Below are 15,263 nucleotides of genomic sequence, written 5' to 3' on the forward strand. Positions count from 1 at the left end.
ATCCCTGCCTTCTTGGTCACACTTGCCTGGAATTTAGTCTCTGCAACACAGAGCAGGAAGATGATGAGAAATGCTCGTGGCCGGGCTCTCCTGTGGAGATATCACAGTCTGTGTCTGAGAGTTGGAGAGAGAGGGAGCCTTGCATTCTTGACCCCATCCACTTGGAGTGTAGTTTGAATCACACTAAGCTGGAGAGCAAAGGGAGGAAGCAGGTTGTGGCTCAAGCGACAGACTCTTGCTGTTTGTACTGAGATTTAGTAGATTTTCTTGAACAAATGTTTCCTTTTTTTCCTGTACACCCTTAGGACAATTTTCATAAACTTCAAGTGGTCATTTTTTCTGTAACTTTTACCTGTTATGATTGTCTCATTGGAGAGGGGGTCTGAGAGCTCCTAATGTTGCCATCCTGGATGTTGTCTGTTACCTTTGTCTTTTAGCCTCTGGCACATGGAATAATTACTGAGATACTAAGCATACCATGAACAGAGAAAGTTTGGGAGTCTTTAAAGACAAGTTACTAAACCTATCCCCATCTCAAACTTTACATCATTAAAATAAAGATAACGATATACACCTCAATAATGTTTTTAGGATTAAATGAAATACAACTATGAGTGCTCCTGACACATAAGACACCAATATAAATTTGACTATTTTTATCTCATATGTTTTTATGAGGGTAATGTATATACTATATGTAAAATGTTATGTAAAATGCTGTAAATATTATTATAGCTTTTAAATATTTTTCATACCCTACTCCATTTTGTTTCTTAATTCAGTCTGATAATAGAGTAACTGATATTGAGTGTCCTGTTTGTAGAGACATAGGTGAATTCCTGCATTTTGTGAAATTCAACATGTAGATATAAGTAGAAACCAGTAAAAGAATAAATGAAAATTGATGCTTCTGCATCCCTTTAAATCTGTGATCAAAGTAGAAGCCTCAGTAAATGATATTTCTTGGGGATTAAAACCCAATAGACAATAATTGTCCAACATGCCCTTGACCATCAGATCTTCACATCTGGTAATTACTCACCAGGATTTTCTTAGCCTTGATCATTATTGCCTAATTTGGGTCCATTTAGAATGCCAAAGCCCAAGCAGCTTGAATGTATGAAAACCTGCTGTTTTATCACATGGAGAGCTCATTGCATTTTGTTTTCTTAATTCATGTCAAACTTTCAAATGTTTTTACTTAGAAGAAGTAAACTACAGAGCCCTGAGTCTTTCTTAAAACACATTTTATCTATAAGCTCCAAAAATATTTTCTTAAATATTGTTTAGAATATGAATTGTTCGTGTTTTAGTTCTTATTTCACTAGCAAGAAGTTTTCTAAGTCTAATATTCAGAATCCATGACCCAAAAGCTAATACAACTTTTATTTTGTTTCTTTCTGGCAATACAATTGGGATTATGTTGGAAAGGTTGACGTGACATGATGTCTTTGAATTGCCTGTAAGCACTGTAATAATACTTAGGCACTATTCAGAATTGGGGGGTAAAATTGAAAAACTAAGAAAGGAAATAAAGCCGAATATTAGTAAAACGAGGGAGAGAGGTATAGGAAGCAAAGGATACAAAGAATAAGATAAAGAATGAAAGATAAAGAGGAAATTCAAAAGTTAGTATAGCATAGATAATGATAATAACATTTGTGGGGTTTACAGAGTGTTGTGTATATAGTTTGCCTGCCTGCCAGTCTTCTGCTTCTAGCAGGAAGCATTTAGCTGAAGAAAGAGGAAGCCACACCCACTCTAACTACATCGAAAGGGGGTGCATTATAAAGATCCTGGGAAATAGCATAGAATCCATTTGTCAGCAATGTCATTGGGCTTCATGCGGACTGGAAAGATATAGTTTCATTTCTCTGTCTTTGGGGACATTTATTCTTTTCTCCTTGTTTCTTTCTTCGTACATTTCTTTCATTTAATTTTGCAAACTGGTTTTGTTTGTAAGCCCCTCAGTCTCTGCTCCTTCATAATTTCAGTCCATATGTGGCTTTATCTTACCTAAACGCCAGCATGGACCCTTTTTGCTGCATAGTTCCCCATCTCTTCTTAGATTACTAACTCAGAATCACTGACCTAATTTCAAATTTCAGGTAGAGAGAATGTAATTGGCTGAATGTGTATAAGTTGTCTGCTTTTGGTCTAATTACTATGGGTGAAAGGATGAAGTCTGCGTTATGTTGGGCTGTTCTTATGAGGGTTGTAGGTTGAACTGGTTCTCTAAGAAAAGGAGAGACATATTTACATATCTATTATGTGCTATCTAGTAAATTCCTTGAGGGAAAAGATCATGTCCTATTAATTCCTTTCCCCAGCACCTTGCACAGTTTTAATATGAACATGGAACAAAATAATCTTCACTTCAAGGGCAATTTGCATTTGTGTCTCCAGGGGGCAGTGCTATTGACACAAATGAAGAAAAATTCCAGTCCCTACTTTTTTGATGGGTATCACCAAGGTAACTTGCCTTGAACAATGATTAACGTTTTTTGGAAAGTGAACTTTGTTGAGCAGACTTTGAAAATATTTTCCATACCTGGGAATGAAGCAACAATGATGTAACACCTGTCCATTTTGTAGACCAGTGTTCCAAAACTATTTTTAGTAGTTGAATTTATGCTAAAATTTTACCCAGAATACAAATAAATAAAAGATATAAAAATAGAACACATAGTTAAAGCAGGTGTAAAAGGTCAAGCTCTACCTATTAATCTTCTTTGTTCTGTTCATCCTCCAACAGGCCCACCCCTAAACTAGAGGAACCTCTACAGAACACAAGGGCTCCAGAGACCATCGCTTTTAGGTGAGAAGCAAGGAAATTTTATTCTTATTTGCTCAGTGTTTGAGTACATTTACAATTTTAAGTACACAAAAATATGATACAAAAGATTTTGTGAAGACATAGAAAAGGGTTTTATTGTATATTTTTTCCATTGCTGCAAGTTTCTTAGGTGTACAATTGAAAGAAACTCATTTGTTCAATAAACTTTTAATGAGCATTATTTGCTACATTCTATGCTTGGCAGTAAAATATGAACAAGACAGGACCTCTGTTATCATGTGTCCAGAGTCTACACTAGAACTATGTGAAATAAGAACATTTTAATTTCATTACACTTAATGCAATATAGATACCTTACTTAGAACTATCAGTGGAAAGGAACTAGCAAACATTTCAGTACTCAGAATAAGTTCAGGAGTTCATATTCTTCCACTCTCACCTTTCTCCTGAAACATGGACTTAAGACCATTGTTGGTATAACCATTGGCTCTTGTTGTTTCTGCATGGAGTTTTTGATTTCTCTCCTTTGCTCCAATATGAATTGAAACATTGATTTCCCCCCAAAAAAGCAAAATATCTGAAAATGTTACAATTTATATCACTAGGTTAATGTAACAATGTTGTGCTGAAATGAAAAGAAATAAATATTTCTGCTTATACTGAAAAATGTTATAGAACTTTTTAGTTGTGAGAATGCACTGTTGGAATAGCAAAATATTTTTTTTATACTCAAATATGTTGTCTAAGACTAATGTATCTTCATAGAACTGTAGACATTAGAACTAAAAGGGAACTTAGAATTCATTGTAGGCATTATGATTGCCTACCAAATATCCATTCATCATATCTGAATTTGCAACAGAATTCCAGTCTTGTTCAGGGTGGAAATGTGCCCAACTTCAGCTAATGGAAGTACCATACCTCTAAGGGGCATTTAGAAACATTTGAGCATGTTTTAGAGTGTCAAAAGGACTAAGAGATAGTACTGACATTCAGTCCCTTTGGGTTGTAGATGCTAAATGTCCTGGAATGTACAGAATTGTCCTGCATAACAAAGAATTTTCCAGCTTCAAGTACTACTAGTTCCCCCAGCAAGAAACGCTGGTTTAACCCAGTTCTGCTAATCATGTTACCCTCTTTGTCCAGCTTACTTTTTTTTTTTTTTAACATCTTTATTGGAGTATAATTGCTTTACAATGGTGTGTTGTTTCTGCCGTATAACAAAGTGAATCAGCTATACATATACATATATCCCCATATGTCCTCCCTCTTGCATCCCCCTCCCACCCTCCCTATCCCACCCCTCTAGGTGGACACAAAGCACCGAGCTGATCTCCCTCTGCTATGTGGCTATTTCCCACTAGCTATCTATTTTACATTTGGCATTGTATATATGTCCATGCCACTCTCTCACTTCGTCCCAGCTTACACTTCTCCCTCCCTATGTCCTCAAGTACATTCTCTATGTCTGTGTCTTTATTCCTGTCCTGCCGTGAGGTTCTTCAGAAACATTTTTTTTTTCAGATTCCATATATATATGCTAGCGTACGGTATTTGTTTTTCTCTTTCTGACTTACTTCACTGTGTATGACAGTCTCTAGGTCCATCCACCTCACTACAAATAACTCAGTTTCATTTCTTTTTATGGCTGAGTAATATTCCATTGTATATATGTGCCACATCTTCTTTATCTATTCATTTGTCGATGGGCACTTAGGTTGTTTCCATGTCCTGGCTATTGTAAATAGAGCTGCAGTGAACATTGTGGTACATGACTCTTTTTGAATTATGGTTTTCTCAGGGTATATGCCCAGTAGTGGGATTGCTGGGTCATATGGTAATTCTATTCTATTTTTAGTTTTTTAAGGAACCTCCATACTATTCTCCATAGTGGCTGTATCAATTTTTTGTTTCTTTGTTTTTTTAACATCATTATTGGAGTATAATTGCTTTACAATGGTGTGTTAGTTTCTGCTTTATAACAAAGTGAATCAGTTATACATACACATATGTTCCCATATCTCTTCCCTCTTGTGTCTCCCACCCTCCCAACCTCCCTATCCCACCCCTCTAGGTGGTCACAAAGCACAGAGCTGATCTCCCTGTGCTATGCGGCTGCTTCCCACTAGCTATCTATTTTACATTTGATACTGTATATATGTCCATGCTACTCTCTCACTTTGTCACAGCTTACCCTTCCCCCTCCCCATATCCTCAAGTCCATTCTCTAGTAGGTCTGTGTCTTTATTCCCATCTTACCCCTAGGTTCTTCATGACCTTTTTATTTTTTTTTATTTGATTACATATATATGTGTTAGTATACGGTATTTGTTTTTCTCTTTCTGACTTACTTCACTCTGTATGACAGACTCTAGGTCCACCCACCTCACTACAAATAACTCAATTTCGTTTCTTTTTATGGCTGAGTAATATTCCATTGTATATATGTGCCACATTTTCTTTATCCATTCATCTGTTGATGGACACTTAGTTTGCTTCCATGTCCTGGCTCTTGTAAATAGAGCTGCAATGAACATTTTGGTACATGACTCTTTTTGAATTATGGTTTTCTCAGGGTATATGCCCAGTAGTGGGATTGCTGGGTCGTATGGTAGTTCTATTTTTAGTTTTTTAAGGAACCTCCATACTGTTCTCCATAGTGACTGTATCAATTTACATTCCCACCAACAGTGCAAGAGGGTTCCCTTTTCTCCACACCCTCTCCAGCATTTATTGTTTCTAGATTTTTTGATGATGGCCATTCTGACCAGTGTGAATGATACCTCATTGTAGTTTTGATTTGCATTTCTCTAATGATTAGTGATGTTGAGCATCCTTTCATGTGTTTGTTGGCAATCTGTATATCTTCTTGGGAGAAATGTCTATTTAGGTCTTCTGCCCATTTTTGGATTGGGTTGTTTGTTTTTTGATACTGAGCTGCATGAGCTGCTTGTAAATTTTGGAGATTAATCCTTTTTCAGTTGCTTCATTTGCAAATCTTTTCTCGCATTCTGAGGGTTGTCTTTTGGTCTTGTTTATGGTTTCCTTTGCTGTGCAAAAGTTAAGTTTCATTAGGTCCCATTTGTTTATTTTTGTTTTTATTTCCATTTCTCTAGGAGGTGGGTCAAAAAGAATCTTGCTGTGATTTATGTCATAGACTGTTCTGCCTATGTTTTCCTCTAAGAGTTTGATAGTGTCTGGCCTTACACTTAGGTCTTTAATCCATTTTGAGTTTATTTTTGTGTATGGTGTTAGGGAGTGTTCTAATTTCATTCTTTTACATGTAGCTGTCCAGTTTTCCCAGAACCACTTATTGAAGAGGCTGTCTTTCCTGCATTGTATATTCTTGCCTTCTTTATCAAAGATAAGTTGACTATATGTGCGTGGGTTTATCTCTGGGCTTCCTATCCTGTTACATTGATCTATATTTGTGTTTTTGTGCCTGTACCATACTGTCTTCATTACTGTAGCTGTGTAGTATATTCTGAAGTCAGATACCTGATTCCTTGAGCTCCGTTTTTCTTTCTCAAGATTGCTTTGGCTATTCGGGGTCTTTTCTGTTTCCATACAAATTGTGAATTTTTTTGTTCTAGCTGTGTGAAAAATACCAGTGTAGTTTGATAGGGATTGCATTGAATCTGTAGATTGCTTTGGGTAGTAGAGTCATTTTCACAATGTTGATTCTTCCTTTCCAGGAACATGGTATATCTCTCCATCTGTTTGTATCAACTTTCATTTCTTCCATCAGTGTCTTATCGTTTTCTGCATACAGGTCTTTTGTTTCCCTAGGTAGGTTTATTCCTAGGTATTTAATTCTTTTTGTTGCAGTGGTAAATGGGAGTGTTTCCTAAATTTCTCTTACAGATTTATCATCATTAGTGTATAGGAATGCAAGAGATTTCTGTGCATTAATTTTGTATCCTGCTACTTTACCAAATTTATTGATTAGCTCTAGTAGTTTTCTGGTAACATCTTTAGGATTCTCTATGTATAGTATCATGTCATCTGCAAACAGTGATAGCTTTACTTCTTCTTTTCCAATTTAGATTCCTTTTATTTCTTTTTCTTCTCTGATTTCTATGGCTAAAACTTCCAAAACTATGTTGAATAATAGTGGTGAGAGTGGGCAAACTTGTCTTGTTCCTGATCTTAGAGGAAATGGTTTCAGTTTTTCACCATTGAGAACAATGTTGGCTCTGGGTTTGTCATATATGGCCTTTATTATGTTGAGGTAAGTTCCCTCTATGCCTACTTTATGGAGAGTTTTTATCATAAATGGGTTTTGAATTTTGTCAAAAGTTTTCCTGCATCTATTGAGATGATCATATGGTTTTTCTCCTTCAATTTTTAATATGTTTTATCACATTGATTGATTTGCATATATTGAAGAATCCTTGCATTCCTGGGATAAACCCCACTTGATCATGGTGTATGATCCTTTTAATGTGCTATTGGATTCTCTTTGCTAGTATTTTGTAGATGATTTTTGCATCTATGTCCATCACTGATATTGGCCTGTAGTTTTCTTTCTTTGTAACATCTTTGTGTGGTTTTGGTATCAGGGTGATGGTGGCCTCATAGAATGAGTTTGGGAGTGTGCCTCCCTCTGCAATATTTTGGAAGAGTTAGAGAAGTATAGGTGTTAGCTCCTCTCTAAATATTTGATAGAATTCACCTGTGAAGCCATCTGGTCCTGGGCTTTAGTTCGTTGGAAGATTTTTAATCACAGTCTCAATTTCAGTGCTTGTTATTGGCCTGTTTATATTTTTTGTTTCTTCCTGGTTCAGTCACAGAAGGTTGTGCTTTTCTAAGAATTTGTTCATTTCTTACAGGTTGTCCATTTTATTGGCATATAGTTGCTTGTAGTAATCTCTCATGATCCTTTGTATTTCTGCAGTGTCAGTTGTTACTTCTCCTTTTTCATTTCTAGTTCGATTGATATGAGTCTCCTCCCTTTTTTTCTTGATGAGCCTGGCTAATGGTTTATCAATTTTGTTTATCTTCTCAAAGAACCAGTTTTTAGTCTTATTTATCTTTGCAATCGTTTCCTTCATTTCTTTTTCATTTATTTCTGATCTGGTCTTTATGATTTCTTTCCTTCTGTTAACTTTCAGGTTTTTTTGTTCTTCTTTCTCTAATTGCTTTAGGTGTAAGTTTAGGTTGTTTATTTGAGAGTTTTCTTGTTTCTTCAGGTAGGATTGTATTGCTGTAAACTTCCCTCTTATAACTGCTTTTGCTGCATCCCATAGGTTTTGGGTCGTCGTGTTTTCATTGTCATTTGTTTCTCGGTATTTTTTGCTTTCCTCTTTGATTTCTCCAGTGATCTCTTGGTTATGTAGTAGTGTATTGTTTAGCCTCCATGTGTTTGTATTTTTTTACAGATTTTTTTCCTGTAATTGATATCTAGTCTCATAGTGTTGTGGTTGGAAAAGATACTTGTTACAATTTCAATTTTGTTAAATTTACCAAGGCTTAATTTGTGCCCCAAGATATGATCTATCCTGGAGAATGTTCCATGAGCACTTGAGAAGAAAGCGTATTCTGTTTTTTTTTGGATGGAATGTCCTACAAATATCAATTAAGTCCATCCTTTTTAATGTATCATTTAAAGCTTTTGTTTCCTTATTTAGTTTCATTTTGGATAATCTGTCCATTGTTGAAAGTGGGGTGTTAAAATCCCCTACTATGATTGTGTTACTGTCAGTTTCCCCTTTCATGGCTGTTAGCATTTGCCTTATGTATTGAGGTGCTCCTATGTTGGGTGCATAAATATTTACAATTGTTATATCTTCTTCTTGGATTGATTCTTTGATCATTATGTACTGTCCTTGTTTGTCTCTTGTAATAGTCTTTATTTTTCTTATTTATTTATTTTTTAATTTTTATTTATTTATTTAATTTATTTTTGGCTGTGTTGGGTCTTCGTTTCTATGCGAGGACTTTCTCTAGTTGCAGCAAGTGGGGGCCACTCTTCATCGCGGTGCGCAGACCTCTCACTATCGCGGCCTCTCTTGTTGCTGAGCACAGGCTCTAGACGCGCAGGCTCAGTAATTGTGGCTCGTGGGCCCAGTTGCTGCGTGGCATGTGGGATCTTCCCAGACCAGGGCTTGAACCCGTGTCCCCTGCATTAGCAGGCAGATTCTCGACCACTGCACCACCAGGGAAGCCCAATAGTCTTTATTTTAAAGTCTGTTTTATCTGATATGAGTATTGCTACTCCAGCTTTCTTTTGGTTTCCACTTGCATGGAATACGTTTTTCCATCCCCTCACTTTTAGTCTGTATGTGTCCCTAGGTATGAAGTAGGTCTTTTGTAGACAGCATATATACGGGTCTTGTTTTTGTATCCATTCAGCCAGTCTATGTCTTTTGGTTGGAGCATTTAATCCATTTACGTTTAAAGTAGTTATCAATATGTATGCTCCTATTACCATTTTCTTAATTGTTTGGGTTTCTTATTGTAGGTCTTTCCTTTCTCTTGTGTTTCCCACTTAGAGACGTTCCTTTAGCATTTGTTGTAAAGCTGGTTTAGTGGTGCTGAATTCTTTTAGCTTTTGCTTGTTTGTAAAGGTTTTAAATTCAATGTCCTATCTGAATGGGATCCTTGCTGGGTAGAGTTATCTTGGTTGTAGGTTTTTCCCTTTCATCACTTTACATATGTCCTGCCACTCTCTTCTGGCTTACAGAGTTTCTGCTGAATAATCAGCTGTTAACCATATGGGGATTCCCTTGTATGTTATTTGTTGTTTTTCCCTTGCTGCTCTTAATATTTTTTCTTCGTATTTAATTTTTGATAATTTGATTAATATGTGTCTTGGCATGTTTCTCCATGGATTTATCCTGTATGGGACTCTCTGCACTTCCTGGACTTGACTGACTATTTCCTTTTCCATATTAAGGAAGTTTTCAAACTATAATCTCTTCAAATATTTTCTCAGTCCCTTTCTTTTTCTCTTCCTCTTCTGGAACCCCTTTAATTAGAATGTTGGTGGGTTTAATGTTGTTCCAAAAATCCCTGAGACTGTCTTCAATTCTTTTCATTCTTTTTTCTTTATTCTGCTCTGTGGTAGTTATTTCCACTATATTATCTTCCAGGTCACTTATCAGTTCTTCTGCCTCAGTTATTCTGCCATTGATTACTTCTAGAGAATTTTAAATTTCATTTATTGTGTTGTTAACCATTTTTTGTTTGCTCTTTAGGTCTTTTAGTTCCTTGTTAAACATTTCTTGTATTTTCTCCATTCTATTTCCAAGATTTTGGATCATCTTTGCTATCATTACTCTGAATTCTTTTTCAGGTAGACTGCCTATTTCCTCTTCATTTGTTTTGTCTGGTGGGTTTTTACCTTGCTCATTCAACTGCTGTGTGTTTCTCTGTCTTTTCATTTTGCTTAACTTACTGGGTTTGGGGTCTCCTTTTTGCAGGCTGCAGGTTCGTAGTTCCCGTTGTTTTTGGTGTCGGCCCCCATTGGCTAAGGTTGGTTCAGTGAGTTGTGTAGGCTTCCTGTTGAATGGGACTGGTGCCTGTGTTATTGTGTATGGGGCTGGATCTTGTCTTTCTTGTGGGCAGGACCGTGTGCAGTGGTGTTTTTTAGGGTGTCTGTGACCTTACTATGATTTTAGGCAGCCTCTCTGCTAATGGGTGAGGTTGTGTTCCTGTCTTGCTAGTTGTTTGGCATAGGGTGTCCAGCACTGTAGCTTGCTTGTTGTTGAGTGGAGCTGGGTCTTATCGTTGAGATGGAGATCTCTGGGAGAGCTTTCACCATTTGAGAATTCGTGGAGCTGGGAGGTCTCTGGTGTTCCAATATCATGATCTTGGCTCTCCCACCTCAGAGGCACAGGGCTGACATCCGGCTGGAGCACCAAGACCCTGTCAGCCACATAGCTCAGAAGAAAAGGGAGAAAAAGGAAAGAAACAAAGAAACAAAGAATCAAATAGAATAGAATAGAATAAAATAAAATATTAAAAATTTATTAAAAATAAACGAATTAAAAAGTAATTAAAAAAAAAAGAAAGAAAGAAGAGAACAACCAAACCAAAAAACAAATCCACCAATTGTAACGAGTGCTAAAAACTATACAAAAAAAAAGCAAAAAGGTACAGACTGAACCCTAGGACAAATGGTGAAAGCAAAGCTATATAGACAAAATCACACAAAGAAGCATACACATACACACTCACAAAAAGAGAAAAAGGAAAAATATATATATATCTATATTTTAAAAAAAGGAAGAGAGCAACCAAATCTATAAACATATCTACCAATGATAATAAACTCTAAATACTAAACTAAGACAAACATAAGACCAGAAACAAAGTAGATGCAGAAAGCAAGCCCCAAGTCTACAGTTGCTCCCAAAGTCCACCACCTCAATTTTGGGATGATTCGTTATCTATTCAGGTGTTCCAGAGATGCAGGTACATCAAGTTGATTGTGGAGAGTTAATCTGCTCCTCCTGAGGCTGCTGGGAGAAATTTCCCTTTCTCTTCTTTGTTCACACAGCTCCTGGGGTTCAGCTTTGGATTTGGCCCTGCCTCTGTGTGTTCTTCGTTCAGACTGGATGGGGTTAAAGTAGCAGCTTATTAGGGGGCTCTGGCTCACTTAGGCCAGGGGGAGGGATGGGTACGGAATGCAGGGCGAGCCTGCAGCGGCAGAGGCCAGTGTGACGTTTCAATAGCCTGAGGTGTGTTGTGTGTTCTCCCAGGGAAGTTGTCCCTGGATCACGGGACCCTGGCAGTGGTGAGCTGCACAGGCTCCCGGGAGGGGGGGTGTGGATAGTGATCTGTGCTCACACACAGGCTTCCTGGTGGCTGCAGTAGCAGCCTTAGTATTTCACACCCGTCTCTGGTGTCCGCTTTGATAGCCATGGTTCGTGCCCGTCTCTGGAGCTCGTTTAGGCGGTGCTCTGAATCCCTTCTCCTTGCACACCCCAAAAGAATGGTCTCTTGCCTCTTAGGCAGGTCTAGGGTTTTTCCCAGACTCCCTCCCGGCTAGCTGTGGCGCACTAGCCCCCTTCAGGCTGTGCTCACGCAGCCATCCCCAGTCCTCTCCCTGGGATCTGACCTCTGAAGCTGGAGCCTCAGCTCCCAGCCCCCACTTGCACTGGGGAGTGAGCAGACAAACCTCTTGGGCTGGTGAGTGCTGGTCGGCACCCATCCTCTGTGTGGGAATGTCTCTGTTTTGCCCTCTGCACGCCTGTTGCTGTGCTCTCCTCTGTGGCTCTGAAGCTTCCCCCCTGCCACCCCCTGTCACTGCCAGTGAAGGGGCTTCCTAGTGTGTGGAAACTTTTCCTCCTTCACAGCTCCCTCCCAGAGGTGCAGGTCCTGTCCCTATTATTTTGTCTCTCTTTTTTCTTTTGTCCTACCCAGGTACGTGGGGAGTTTCTTGCCTTTTGGGAAGTCTGAGGTCTTCTCCCAGCGTTAAGTAGATGTTCTGTAGGAGTTGTTCCACATGTAGATGTATTTCTGGTGTATTTGTGGGGAGGAAGGTGATCTCCACGTCTTACTCCTCTGCCATCTTGAAGGTCTCTTCCTTACTTTTTATTTAGTCAACGTGTGACCCAGTTCAGGATAGTGAGATGGAAGAGGGAGTACCCAAGCAGGTGAGTGTGATGGGAAATGTTCAGGAAAAATATAGCTTTTCTTTCCGGTATAAAATAGACCGATATGACTTGTTATTTACTGAAGTATATGTAATACATGGCACTATGGCTTGCCACAAGGAAAACCAAAAGGCATTGGCCAAATTTGGGAGAGTAGATATATGGTAGCACCTGGGTGTCTTTTGATGAGCATAACTAGTATTTCTTATACTTTGAGGGCTCGACTTCTTTTTATGTGGGGGAAAAAAAACCTTTGTTGTTTAAGCCATTATAGTTGGAGTTTTTGATACCTACAGTTGAAAACACTCTTGGTTGATAGAGCTTAGTAAACATATTAACTCTTCCCCACCTTAATTTCTTTTCTCTTTGAAAAAAACTAGGGATCAAGCATGTATAGTTACCTGAAAAAAATTACCTAGTTATTTAATGGCAGGATGAAATACAAATACCTTTTTCTCCATTACTATTCTGGGGTTATCAAACTATGATGTGTGGGATTTTTTTTTCTCCCTTTTTCTTGAAAAAGAATTATGTATTTAATAATTGATTGCATTTGAAATCTAGACATACTTGATGAAAAATAATAAACATACCATGACATTAAAAAACAATATTCTGAATGTGTTTTAAAATTTAACCATTCTACATGGTTTATCATGTGATTTATGAGGGTAATAAAAATAGCCTTTGTGAGCAAGTCTTCCTAAATTCTCCTTCAGCAGGTGCAATAGAATTCAAAGCAGCTAGTTTTAAGCAGAAAAAGACAAGGCAAATTCTCTAATCAAGTAGACTCTTAAAAATGAAAAATTATAAAATATTTTTATTTTATAATATAAATGTAAATTATATGTGTAAATGTATATGTGTCAATCATTTGTCAGTTATCTACCAAATGCATAATTAAATAAAAATTTAAAATATTTTGCATGATCTTGACTTTGCAGTAAAAAATACACATAGGAACATAAAGCTCCTAGATGATAACAAAGACACTATTTTACTGTATACTTAAAATTTGATCCTTACAGAGCAATTGTTTTATCTTGTGAGAAGCCAGTAGGACAGAGAAGAGTCAGAATATGATATTTTCTTACAAAGATGGTTAGCAACCACTTGCATAGAGATTTTGTATTTTGATATAGAGATTTCAACCTTGTGTACAACATAAAAGTGCAATCACTTACATTTTCCTGTGCATGGAATTGTGTAAGAAAGTAAAATATCATATTTGCAGAAGTGTAGTATCCATTAGAAAACCTAATGGAGATGAATTTGAAAGCTTCCAATAAGTCTCATTAGCTCAAATTCTTGAAAGGTTGAAGCCTGCTTCTTTTTTCATGCCCGTTAAACAGATTAATGACAGCAAGATCCAAGACTAAGTTGAAAGTGATGAGGTAATGACATATTATATGATTCATGCAGAAAGGAAATTAAATAATTTTAGAGCTGCAGAAGATATTAAGGGTTATCTAGTTCAGTATTTATCATATTTAAATAATTTCAGGGACTCTTTTAAATAGAAACTATGTATCGTGAACTTGTGTTTTACTTACATTTTTCTCATTAAACATAACATAAATATGTATAAATTTGAAACTACATGTGCATTTCCAAAGCTTATAGCTTTTATCTAATCATAATAGAAACAATCAGAAATTCCAATAAATATAAAACCAAAAACATTAAAATTAAATTATTTAATGTAATATGTAATGTTATTTTACTGAAAAGAAATCATTAATGTTGAATTTAGTACTAGACAAATAGTCTCAGGTAAGATTCTTTATTAAATTCATTTCTATATTCTTTATCTCAAACAGCTTTGTTTATAATCACACATTGGTAGTAAGTTCTCATAAATTTTATATGATACTGTTTTTACCCTTATTCTTAAAAGATAATTTTAAAAGCTTTATAAATCTAGATAGATAATTATTTCCTCCCAAGGTTTTGAATTTTTCTACTGTCTTCTGTCTTTCATAGTTGCCATTGGTAAGTCTGCTAATTATCAGACTGTCTTTTCTCTTTGATGGTTTGAAAATATTTTCTTTGTTTTTGAGATTCTTTAGTTTCCTTATTGTGTCTCTCAACTTTTACTTATTTTTCATCCTGTTTAGGATAAATGCTCTCTGTTTATATAAATTCATTCTTTTTTATCAGTTTTAGAAAATTCCAAGTTGAATAGCTCTTTAAATATTGCCTTTCCTTCCTTCTCTTCCCCCTCGACCCCATTTGGATGAATATTAGCCTTTACATTTGACCCTAAAAATATTTTAAACTCCTTAAATTTTTCGTCATCTTTTCTCTTTTTGATGCCTTATGAGTAATTTCTTTAGCTTTATCATCCACTTCTTATACTCCTTATTCAGTTGAGTGTCGGCAGGCATTTAGCTACACATTTCTAATTAAAACAATTATATTTTATTTCTAAAGTATAATTTGATTTGTTTCATTTCCTGATACTTTTTGAAAATAAAATGTTACTGTTTCTTTTTCATTATACCATAAATAGTTATTCTGTTGTGTCTAGCTATTAACTCTAATTTATAATTTCCTTTTGGGTATAAATCTTTTTGTTGTTTCTGCCAAATAACACGCATGAAGTCTTGTTTTTGGTGTGTTTATGAGCTCTATTTATGAACTCATATGTGACTGATTTTGCTCTGTGGAAAATCTGAGGCCTTGAAGATGCATTTCTTTGGAAAGGATTGTATTTGCTTTTGCTGAGAATTTGAGGGAATTACTGACTTTCGGAAAACTTAGTCCCCCTTTAGGGTCCCAAGCAGAATCTGGGAGTGTCAAGTTTAATTATTTCCCTTGCATAGACGTTGCTGAGAATGTCCATTTCAATTCTCCCTCTTATC

The 15,263-nt window shown here is 36.6% G+C and overlaps 1 protein-coding gene across 7 annotated transcripts in view; it reads left to right on the forward strand.

Moving 5' to 3' along the window:
- The window catches only part of NAALADL2 (N-acetylated alpha-linked acidic dipeptidase like 2), a 1,495,600-nt gene that overhangs the window by 278,356 nt on the left and 1,201,981 nt on the right, over positions 1 to 15,263 (forward strand). For all 7 annotated transcript variants that reach the window (XM_059922024.1, XM_059922026.1, XM_059922019.1 and 4 more), the window contains one exon: positions 2,756 to 2,818. The gene's annotated coding sequence lies outside the window, so the exon portion shown is untranslated. The remainder of the gene's footprint in view (positions 1 to 2,755; positions 2,819 to 15,263) is intronic.

This window comes from Balaenoptera ricei, chromosome 4 (assembly GCF_028023285.1).
Source record: "Balaenoptera ricei isolate mBalRic1 chromosome 4, mBalRic1.hap2, whole genome shotgun sequence".
NCBI classification, from domain to species: Eukaryota; Metazoa; Chordata; class Mammalia; order Artiodactyla; family Balaenopteridae; genus Balaenoptera; species Balaenoptera ricei.